Below are 12,224 nucleotides of genomic sequence, written 5' to 3'. Positions count from 1 at the left end.
ATAAAAGCTGATAGGCTGGTCGCGGTGGCTCACGCCTGTAATCCCAGCACTTTGGGAGAGCAAGGTGGATGCATCATGTAAGGTCAGGTGTTCGAGACCAGCCTCGCCCACATAGTGAAACCCCATCTCTACTAAAAATACAAAAATTAGCCAGGTGTGGTGGTGGGCACCTGTAATCCCAGCTACTAGGGAGGCTGAGGCAGGAGAATCACTTGAACCTGGGAGGCAGAGGTTGCAGTGAGCCGAGATCGTACCATTGTACTCTAGCTTGGATGACAAGAACAAAACTCTGTCTCAAAAAAAAAAAAAAAAAAAAAAAACCTGATAGAAAAATGATAGAGTAGCAGTGTAGGAGAGGAATTCACTAAGCAGATGCTTGAAATAACTCTCCAAGTTGTAAATCACTTGAGTATATAGGTAAAACCAGTCACCCAAGTTCCACTGAGGACTCATGAAAGAGATACCCAGTGAACCTAGGCTGGCCATGCCACTGCCCAGCAAGAATCAGTAGAAAATCTTATAACTTTCAAAGGGAAAGAAATAATACTTAAAAGAAAATGCAACTGTTCTCAGGTTTTTCACTGGCAGCACTGTAAGATACAAGACAGCAGAGCAATCAATACCTACACTGAAAGGATAGGGTTGTCAATCAAGCCTCTGGACTAGCACAGGGTCCTCTGCCCATCATTTGGAAATATGCTAGCATTGCATTCAGCTGGAGTGGCGGGAACCCCTTCCTACCTCAGAAGAGCAAGCAAATGGGGGTTCAGTCATGTACAAGAAGCCTCTGAATGGGTACCCCAGGCACTCGGGGGCTGATGTGTGACTCCATGGTGTCATTTGAGCAAATAGTATATTTGGAATATACTTATAATACTAAAAAATTATTCTCTAGGGACCAGGCATGGTGGTTCATGCCTGTAATCCCAACCCTTTGGGAGGCTGAGATCGGCAGATCACTTGAGGCTAGGAGTTTGAGACTAACCTGGTCAACATGGTGAAACCCCATTTCTACCAAAGATACAAAAATTAGCCAGGCACAGCGGTGTACTTGTAGTCCCAGCTACTTAGGAGGCTGAGGCAGAAGAACAGCTGGAACCAAGGAGGTAGAGGTTGCAGTGAGCCAAGATCACACCACTGCACTCCAGCCTGGGGAACAGAGCGAGACTCTGTCTTAAAAAAACAAAAACAAAAACAAAAAGCAAACAAAAAAAACTCTGTTTATCTCCAATTTAAAGGTATTTGAATGTCTGGTATTTCTTTCAGTTAATCGTTATTTATTCATTTATTCTTTTGTGCTAAATCTGGCAACTGTCTTCCGTGATACTGTAAGGGAATCTCTCAAGTGTGCCTTAGAAATAGCTGTGGCACCTCCTGGCGTCACAGGCAATTAGGAAGAGAGAAGAGAGGTGTCACTAGCAGATGTCTGCCTACATCTAACTGACCAGAGCGGTGTCCTATGGCCAGTCACACCCAGCATCCAGGGAAGCTGGGATGTCCGTGAAGCATATGTAGCTTCTATAGAAAAGGTAAACAAGGGAGAGAGGCTGGAAGTGGGGTTAGCCAGCGGACACACCCACAGCACTTTCCAGGGCCACCGCGTCCGGTGTGTGCAGGTTGCACTACAAACCACAGAGGCTGCATTTTTATTCTACTTTATGCGAAAGCCGCCCGAGGTTGTTTAGTCAGTTAACTATTTCTGAGTATCAAACTATTCCACTAAGCAGTTTAGAATAGCAACCGTGAATTACTGCTTCTGTGTCTACAGGTCGGCTGTGTGGTTCTGGTCCTGCCTGGGCTCCCTCGCCTGTCTGCAGTGACCTCAGGCCAGTCAAGGGGCTGTGCTTCTGGGCTTGGCTGGCTCTCTCCTGGGGTACTTCAGTCCCCTGCCACAGGGCCTCTTGTTCCTCAACAGGATAGCTGGGTTTGTTCACTGAGTAGCCACAACATCAGAGGGGAAGCGTGCAAGGCCTCTGGGGGCACACGTCCAGAGTAGGCACAGCATTGCTTCTGCCGTTTCAGCTGCCCCAAGCAGGTCACAGGACCAGCCAGATTCAAGAGATGGAAAATACATCCTGGTCCCCACAGACAGCCATTGAAAAGAGAATCTCAGTGGAGAGGAAAAACATTTTTGCTTCTCATTCACCAAAGATGTACCGACTCCCCAGTCACCACAGGTCAGTCACTGCTCTGGGATCTGTGAATAACACAAGGCTGAACAAAAAGGCTATCCTGTCTGCCCACAAGAGGAAAATGTTTTTTTGTTTGTTTCCTCAGAAGGAGGGAGATAGAGACTGTATGTAGGCTCTTTAGAACATTGTCCTGCTGGCCGAGAGTGGTGGCTCACGCCTGTAATCTCAGCACTTTCGGAGGCAGAGGTGGACGGATCACTTGAGGCCAGGAGTTTGAGACCAGCTGGTCAACATGGTGAAACCCCATCTCTACTAAAAATTAGCCAGGCATGGTGGTGCATGTCTGTAGTCCTAGCTACTCGAGAGGCTGAGGCAAAAGGATTGCTTGAACCCAGGAGGCGGAGGTTGCAGTGAGCCAAGATCAAGCCACTGCACTCCAGCCTGGGCAACAGAGCAAGACATCATCTAAAAAAAAAAAAACAAGAAAAAAAAAAAAAGAAAGAACATTCTCCTGCTCCTCTGCCTCCAGGTAAAGGTGATCCCCACACCTCTCCTCCCTAAGGTTGTTCATTAAAGCAAGCTTTTTCATTGAAATCTAATACACTTACAGAAAAGTGCACACGTCGTAAGAGTCTAGCCTGATCAACTTTTACAAAGTGGCCACACCAGGGCAACCAGCACACAGATCAAGCTAACCAACAATACCCACCCCCAGGTCCCCCACACCGTGTCACCTCTCAGGCCTCTACCTCTCCACACCAGCCACTGTTCCTACTTCCACTACCATAGATTTGTTCTACCCGTGCTAGAATTTTAGATAAGTGGGATCACACAGTGTGTACTTTTTAATGTCTGATTCCTGTCTCTTCTTTCCTTTTCCTTCTGCTTCTCCTTTCTTTTCTTTCCTTCTTTCCTTCTTTCTTTCTGACATCTCACTCTGTCACCGAGGCTGGAGTGCAGTGGCACAAACTCAGCTCACTGCAACCTCTGCCTCCCGGGTTCAAGCGATTCTCCTGCCTCAGCCTCCCAAGTAGCTGGGATTACAGGCACGCACCACTATGCCCAGTTAATTTTTCTATTTTTAGCAGAGACAGGGTTTCACCAGGTTGGCCAGGATGGTCTTGATCTCCTGAACTTGTGATCCACCCACCTCAGCCTCCCAAAGTGTTGGGATTACAGGTGTGAGCCACCGCACCCGGCTGACTTCTTTCTTTTGATAGTATATGTGTGAGCTTCATTCATATAGTTGCAGTTCATTTGTATTGATTATTATAGAGAATTTCTTCCTATGAACAGGCCTATAGTTTATATACCCATTCTCCTATGGCTGGATATTGAGATTGTTTCTGATGTGGGGCTCTAATAAATAATATTGCCGTGAGTAGATTTGTTTATCGTTTGACACATATTGGTATAAAATCTGTTGGTTGTATATCTAAAAGAAGAAATACTGAACTACTGTGTAAGCATCTATTTAACATTCATAGATATTTTAAACTCCTGAAGAGGATGTGCCACTGTGTACTCCCAACAGCAGAACGTGAGAGCTCCAGTTGCTTCACGTTCTTGCTACCAGCTGCTCTTCCCTGGATGCTGGGAGTGGACAGTGGCTTAACCTTTTTGGAGATTTCTTTAGGGCTCTCTATTAAGGTTGAATAGATGCATACACCGTGATCCAGCATTTCTTCCTTTAGGTATACAACCAGCAGATTTTGTACAAATATGCACTGGAAGATATGTACAAATATATTCATAGCAGTATTATTCATAATAGCTCCACGTCGGAAACCATTTTTGTCATTGTGATGGGGTGTGCTGCTATCGCATTGCTTTCATTTGCATTTTGTCTGACAATTGAGGATATTAAGCATCTTTTTACGTGTTTACTGAACACTTTGTATCTTCTGTGAAGTTAAATTCAGTCTTTGGTCCAGTTTTCTATTAGTTATCTGCTTTTTCTTTCTTAAAATTGATTTGAAGACTTCCCTATGTATAGTAGATTTGAATTCTCTATCAGATACATTTATTACATATGTTTTCTCTATTCTGTGGTTTCCTTTACACTCTTTTAATTTTGTTTTTGTGGAACACAAGTTCTTAATTTTAATATAGTCTAATTTGTATTATTTTCCTTTTATGTTTAGGATTCATTGTTCCTTAAAAAAGGAACTTTGGCTACCCAAGATCATGAAGACATTCTCTTAAATTCTCTTCTAGAAACTTATTATTTTTTACCTTTCACATTTATGCCTATAATCCAAATGGAATTGATTTTTGTTTAAAATATAAGAAAGGAGTCAAGATTCATTTTTAAAAATAAATATGCCCAGTTGACTTTGGTGAAAAGATCAACTTTTCCCCACTGCTATAATATGTAACCTTTTCCATAAGTAAAGTGACCTTTTGTGGACTGTTGTGATCTTGTTTTGTTTTATTCATCTATTTGTCTCTAGTTGTGTCTTAGTTTCTGTGACTTCATAATAAGTCTTGATATGTAGTCATTTGAAACTTCCAACTTTGTTCTTTGAGATTGTCTTTGCTGCACTTGTACCATTGCATTTCATAAAAATTATAGAATCAGTTTTTCAGTTTTCATAGAAAAAAACTTTCCGAAGTTTTTAATCAGAATTGTACTGAGTAAATTTGGAAAGAATGAACATCTTTCAATTTTGAGTCTTGCAATCTACGAACATTGTATGGTCTTTCATTTATTTATATCTTATTTACTTTCTCTCAATGATGTTTTGTGGTTTTGTAGGTAGAAGACTTGCAATCTTTTGCTTGATTTATTTTTTGGTATATAATGCTTTTTTATATTGTCACAAATGGTATTGTTATTATAATAATAATTTATACCTTTTGTAATTATTCCATAGTTCTTGAATATTCTGTTCCATCTTTCTCATTCTTCTTTCTCTCCACATTTCAGTTGTGGAAGCTCCTATTGACATACCTTCAGGCTCATTGATTCTCTCCTTGAACGTGTCCAGTCTGTGATGAGCCCATCAAGAGGATTCTTCATTTCTGTTATAGTGCTTTTGATATCTAGCATTTCCTTTTAACTCTTTTCCCTTTTTGACTTTCCATCTCTCTGCCTATATGAACCATTGGCTCTATTTCCTGTTGTTCACTTTGTCCATTAAAATTCTTAGTATATTAACTGTAGTCTTTTATTCATTTTTTGAGACAGGGTCTTACTCTGTCACCTAGGCTGGAGTGCAGTGATGCAATCTCAGCTCACTGCAACATCTGTTCCCCAGGCTCTAGCTATCCTCCTACCTCAGCCTTCTGAGTAGCTGGAATTACAGGGGCATACCACTACACCTGGCTAAGTTTTTTGTTTGTTTGTTTGTTTGTTTTTAAGATGGAGTCTCACTCTGTTGCCCAGGCTGGAGTGTAGTGGCGCAATCTCTGCAACCTCTGCTTCCCGGGTTCAAGCAATTCTCCTGCCTCAACCTCCTGAGTAGCTGGGATTACAGGCATGCGCCACCATGCCTGGCTAATTTTTGTATTTTTAGTAGAGTCAGGGTTTTACCATGTTGGTCAGGCTGGCTTCAAATACACCTGGTTAAGTTTTTAATTTTTTGTAGAGATGGGTTTTCTCCATGTTGCCCAGGCTGATCTTGAACTCCTGGGCTCAAGTGATCCACCCACCCTGGCCTCACAGAGCGCTGGGATTACAGCCATGAGCCACCAAACTGGCCTACTGTAGTTACTTTAATTACCTTTCTGATCATTTCAAAATCTCTGCCATATCTGAGTTTGGTTCTGTAACCATCCCATGAGTTCTTACTCACTGTCCAGATAAAGAAAATTTATCGAGACAGGGAAATTGCAGTAGAGAAAGAGTTTAATACATACACAGCTAGCTAAATTAGAGGATAGAATTTTATTATTACTAAAATCAGCCTTCCTGAAAACTCAGAGTCTAGGATTTTTAAAGATTGTTTGGTGGGCAGGGACTAGGGAATAGGGAATGCTGACTGGTTGGATCAGGAATGAAATCACAGGGGACAAAGCTGTCCTCTTGCACTAAGTCAGTTCCTGGGTGGGGTTCACAAGACCAGATGAGCCAGTGTATTGGTCTGGGTGGTGCCAGCTGGTCCACCAGAATGCAGGGTGTGAAGAATACCTTAGACACCAATCTTAGCTTTCACAATAGTAGTGTTACCTATAGGAACAATTGTGGACTCTGGATGTTTGACTCCTGTGCCATAATTTCTAACCTTGTGGCTAATTCATTAGTTTTACAAAGGCAGTTTTGTCCCTAGACAAAAAGAGGTATTTCTTTTTTTCAGGGAGGGGCTGTTATTATCTTTGTTTCAAAGTTAATCTATAAGCTAAATTTCTCCCTAAGTTACCTTGACCTACGCCCAGGAATGAACAAGGGCAGTTTGGAGATTAAAGGCAAGATGGAGCCAGCTCAGTCAGATCTCTTTCATTGTTATAATTTCCCTGATTCTCATGATTTCTCATGATTTTTGCAAAAGTTGGTTCTGATCTTGCTTTGTCTCTTCAGACTGTGTGTTTCGGCTTTTAGCCACTTTGTAATATTTTTGTTGAAAGCCCAACACGATGTATTGAGTGGAACTGAGGTATGTAGGATGTGAGTGTGAAGTTTATGTTTATCTGATTAGGTGTTGGGCTGTGTTTACTGTTGAGGACTAAGCTCTGCTTTTTTTTGTCTTGCCTAAATTCCTATCTAAGGAGTCTGGGGAGTCATGCCCTACAAACCATAAATTCTCATCAGATGGGTTTGATTTAACCCTGTATGTCATCACTTACCTTCCAATCTGATTCTGGCATAACAGGAAGAAAATCAAAATATTTCACCCCAAAACATATTTCTCTGTCATACCTTGAAATGGTTCTGCAAAGTCGTCTCTTGTGGGGGAAAATCCATATTCTATAGAGAACCTCCTTTCCCCTTTTTTTCCCTTCTTTCCTTTCCAGATCCAGGAGATAATCAACTAAGAGCCCAGCACACTTTTAGGTCTGATAATAAGCATTTTACAACACGCTTGCTCTGAGGTCGGCTATCTGAAAGCTTCCTCTGCACAGTAAAACTTGATCTCCACAATCCTTTATCTTAACCTGAACATTTCCTTTCTGTTGATTCCAGGTCTTCAGATAAACTCAATGTTTAAATTTACCTATAGCCTGGGATCCCCCCTCCCCCGGCTTTGAGTTGTCCCACCTTTCTGAACTAGAGCAGTATATTTCTTAAATGCATTTGATTGATGTTTCATGCCTCCCTAAAATATATAAAACCAAGCTGCACCCCAACCACCTTGGGCACATATTCTCAGGACCTCCTGAGGGCTGTGTCACAGGCCATGGTCACTCATATTTGTCTTAGAATAAATCTCTTAAAATATTTTACAGTTTGACTCTTTTTGTCAACACTGTTTACTGTGGCTGCAGTGTCAGAGGCTAACATTTCCTCTAGTGCTCTTGAGTTTGTCTCCCCTGTTGTCTTTGGGTTTTCCTAGAGACTTTAAAAAATTTTAAATAGGGTGTAAGGCTTGCAGTTCTTGATCCTCCATTATTACACAGGAGCTCTATTGAGAAGGCAATGAGGTGTGGGGGAGGGAAGCGTCCTGTAGCCCTCTGATCAGGGCTCAGTCTTTAGAGCCCGAATTGAGAATTTCCGTTCTCTCAGGCCAATTAGGCCCAGATAAAATCCCAAGTTAGGCTCTAGCAAAATGCTGTCCCTTGAGGGCAGCAGTTAAGGAGAGCAAAATGCCCTGGCCATATCTTAAAATGGTTGCGATCTCCCTCCCCGGGTGAGGAGTATGAGGGACTTTCACAGTGAGTAGTTGGCAGTGTCAGAGGCGTGTTTGAACCAGAGTAACTCCATCTTGAATAGGGGCTGGGTAAAATAAGGCTGAGGCCTACTGGGCTGCATTCCCAGACAGACATTCTGAGTCACAGAATGAGATAGGAGGTAGGCACAAAATACAGGTCATCACAACCTTGCCAATAAGACAGGTTGCAGTAAAGAAGCCAGCCCAAACCCATCGAAACCAAGATTGCGATGAGAGTGACCTGGTCATCCTCACTGCTACACTCCCACCAGCACCACGACAGTTTACAAATGCCGTGGCTATGTCAGGAAGTTACCCTGTATGGTCTAAAAAGGAAAGGCATGAATAATCTACCACTTGTTTAGCATATAATCAATAAATAACCATAAAAATGAGCAACCAGCAGCCTTTGGGTCTGCTCTGCCTATGGAGTAGCCATTCTTTTGTTTCTTTACTTTTCTAACAAACTTGTTTTCACTTTATGGACTTGCCTGGAATTCTTTGTTGCACAAGATCTAAGAACCCTCTCTGGGGGTCTGCTTGGGACCCCTTTCGGGTAACAGTAGGGCTTCTGGAGGTGAAATTCCCAGCTGTGTGGCGTCTCCAAGACTGGCCCCTCCTGGAGTTTTAAACTTGAACTTGTCCAGCTAAGACCTTCTGCTCCTTTTAAGCTGAAATTCTCTATATCTGTCTGTCTGCTTCTTTCATTTTCAAGGCAGCAGATTGCCTTGGGACCTCAATTCTCTGATGGATGAAGAACCACTGATTTTCAGTTTGTTCAGTTTTTTTTTTTTAATATGAAGATTTCCAAGCTCTTCACATGTTGGACTGGAATCACGAGTTTCTTAACATTTAGTCTCTCTACATATGTATTCATATTTCATTGATTTTTGAATAGCAAACCAATCTTGCATTGTTCAATAAATGTGATTTTGTCATAATGTTTTATCCTATTTACATAAAATGGAATTCAATGTGCTCACATTTTGTTTAGAATTCTTCGTCTACGTTGATAGGAGAAATTGGTTGGTAATTTTTCTTCCTTGTAAAGTTCTTGTCAAGTTTCTTCATCAAAGCTTTTCTTCCTCATCAAATGAAGAGATGTTTATATTCTATGAAAAAGAAAATGTTTAAGATTAATGTCATTTCCTCTTAAAATATTTGAATGAATTCAAGTCTGGAGTTTTCCTTATAGGGAGATTTTGACTTAGAGATTCAATTTTTTAATAGGTATAGAACTATTCGTGTTTTCTATTTCTCTCAGTTTTGGTAAGTTATGATTTTCTAAACTTTATACTTTTCTCATATCATCTTAAAATTTATTTAATGACACCTTTTATTTTTTATTTTGATAATTTATGTCTTCTCCAATTTTCTTGATGCGTGATTTAAGTATTTATTAACTTTTTAGATTTTTTCAAAGAAGAACGAACTTTTATGCTGATTCTCCATTGAATATTTGTGTTTTAAGCCATTATTTCTGACCTTATTATTCCCCCTCCTGCTTTCTTGGACTTAATTTGCTTTTGTTGTTCTTACTTCTTCTAAATAGATATTTAGATCACTTATTTTCAGCTTCTCTTCTAATACACACATTTAATGCTATAAGTTTTTCTCTAAGTACACCTTTATTTAGATACTATGAATTTTGACATGTCATTTTTTATTGTAATTTACTTGAAAATATTTTCTAAATTCTATTGGAATATCTTCTTGATATAGAACATTGAAAAGTGAATGGATTAATTTCTAAATATTGGGGATTTCTAAAGTATTTTTATTGGTGTCAAACTTCATTACACTGTGATGAGAGAACACATTCTGACTAATTTCAAAACTGAGATTTGTCATGACTTTCCTTAAGACCTGGCATATGGCCAATTTTGACAATTGTTCCAGATAAGTAATTTTGAAACCTTTTGGTCTCAGGATTCCTTTATACTCTTAAAAATTACTGGGATACCCAAAGAGCTTCTGTTAACATGGGTTACATATATTCATATTTGCCATATGAAACACTGAGCAAGTTTTACATTTGCTTATTATTTACTGAAAATAATCAATAATTATTTACTCAAAATATTACTCAAATATTATTACTCAAAATATTGTTACTCAAATATTACTCAAAGTATTATTACTCATTATTTACTCAGAATGATCAATAATTATAAATAGTAATCAAAATAATCAATAATCATAAACCTAGTCCATGTTAGTCTAAATAATATATTTCATGAAAAAATCTCTGTCTTCAAAAACAAAAAAAATTTAGTCATAAGAGTAACATTGTTTTGCATTTTTTCAAATCTCTCTGATTTCTGGCTTAATGAGAGACAGATTCTCATATCTGCTTCTGTGTTCAATCTGTTTCAATCCGTTGTTCTGATTAAGGCATGTAAGGAAGATCCAGCTCCACACAATATGTAATTGGAAAAGGGTGGAGTATTTCAATATCCTTTTCAGAAGACTGTGGTTATTCTTTAATACTACAACAAAAGTCCACAAGTGGTCGTTTCTTAAAGATTGGTCGCAACGTGAAATCTGAAACGATATTAAGAAATTTTTCGTACTCTATTACTTGGAAAGCCATTATTCTCTCTTGCTCTTTGAATGAAACTTTTATGGATGCATGATTTTATAACATCATTCATTGGTCATTCAAAAAATATTTGTCGTTGACTTATACAAATCTTGTAAGTGTTGACACATCTTATTATACAAAATCAAAACAGTGTATTCATTAATATCATCATCAGTCCTATCAGGGAAGACTTTTGCTGCTGGGATGCTACCAAGTTCCTGGTGACAGATTCAATTTTTCCAAAATTCTAATTTTCACTGAAATTCAAATTTTATATGCTATACTTCAGTATTTTTTTCCTTTAAGAGACAGGTTCACTTTGTACATTTTTTAGAATGTCTTTCAAATAAAGCCTAACCATAATTTATCTTTCAGTTGGTAGATAGATCTATCTACCTATGGGTATTGTCTATAGGTAGATAAATAGATAGTATATAGATAAATCTATTTATCTATTACTTGTTCCTTCAAGGAATATTGTCATTCCATGAAAAGAGGCTAATGCAGCTAGCAACTCAAAAAAAAAAAAAAAAAAAAAAAATCACACGATTCCTTTTCCCAGAGGCGACCATCACATTTCATTTTTCATCAGAGGTACTTCATTTTATCACAGAGCATATTAGAACGATGTTTGCTGAAAGGTCAAGATTTAATAAAATTAATCATTTTTACTGCAACATCAAGGGTATTCTTAGGGGAAACTAACTTTACTTGTTTGTTCCTTTTCTGTGAGTGCCTGGTGGTGGTGAATACAGTGACTCCTATGACTTTGGAGACATTGCCTTAATTTGGGGTGAGGCATCTACTATCACTTTTGCATCATTAGGGCAAATGTCAATTCAGTGAGAAAGGCAAGGGATATTATGGAAATAGTCTGAGCTCCTGAATGTCCTGGAAGAGTGTCTGGAACCCCCAGGGATCCATGGATCTCACTTTGAGAAACGCCGCATTAGGACAAGGTTCTTCAGGGCCCCCATCTAAGTGCCTGGCTGTTATCAGGACAGCTCTTCCTTGTCAGACCCTGAATTCCATTTTTAAGAATTTCTCCAGTGCTGTGATGGTGCCAGAAGCCCTGTGTGACTCCTCAGGCTTTTTATAGCTGTTTTTTTTCTGCTTCTCTAGGTTCATGCCTTTTACAAATAGGCTGAGGTACCTGCGGGGAAGGGGCTGAGACTGCTAGACTAGCTCCTTTCTGCTTGACATTTTCTTTCTTTCTTTCTTTTTGAGATGGAGTTTCTCTCTGTGGCCCAGGCTGGAGTGCTATGGCCTGATCTTGGCTCACTGCAACCTTCACCTCCCGGGTTCGAGCCATTCTCCTGCCTCAGCCTCCCGAGTAGCTGGGACTACAGGTGCCCGCCACCACGCCTGGCTAATTATATTTTTAGTAGAGATGGCCGTTTCACTATGTTAGCCAGGATGGTCTCGATCTCCTGACCTCGTGATCCGCCCGCCTTGGCCTCCCAAAGTGCTGGGATTACAGGCTTGAGCCACCGCGCCCGGCCTCTGCTTGACTTTTCTCTGGGCTCTTGACCTCTCCAGTCTTGGTTAACTAGATGGCCCTGAACTACAACTTCTGACTCCTTAGATGCATGAAATGGAAAACTGCTCAGACTGATCTAGGAAGATCCTTCTAAGGAGGCGGAGGCGAGGATTATTGGGATGAGCATTCCAGACAGAGGACACTGCCCCAGGAAAGGCCCC

The 12,224-nt window shown here is 40.2% G+C and overlaps 1 long non-coding RNA gene across 1 annotated transcript in view; it reads right to left on the bottom strand.

The window, feature by feature from the left end:
* Positions 1–8,773: 8,773 nt before the first annotated feature.
* The window catches only part of LOC119625272 (uncharacterized), a 42,352-nt gene continuing 38,901 nt past the window's right edge, over positions 8,774–12,224 (bottom strand). The window contains exon 4 of the long non-coding RNA XR_005241399.2: positions 8,774–9,051. This is a non-coding gene — a long non-coding RNA (uncharacterized lncRNA). The remainder of the gene's footprint in view (positions 9,052–12,224) is intronic.

The sequence above is a fragment of the Chlorocebus sabaeus genome, chromosome 10, assembly GCF_047675955.1.
Source record: "Chlorocebus sabaeus isolate Y175 chromosome 10, mChlSab1.0.hap1, whole genome shotgun sequence".
Lineage (NCBI taxonomy): Eukaryota > Metazoa > Chordata > Mammalia > Primates > Cercopithecidae > Chlorocebus > Chlorocebus sabaeus.
Note: the sequence above shows the minus strand (reverse complement) of the source record. Positions and strands in the feature narration are given on the sequence as shown.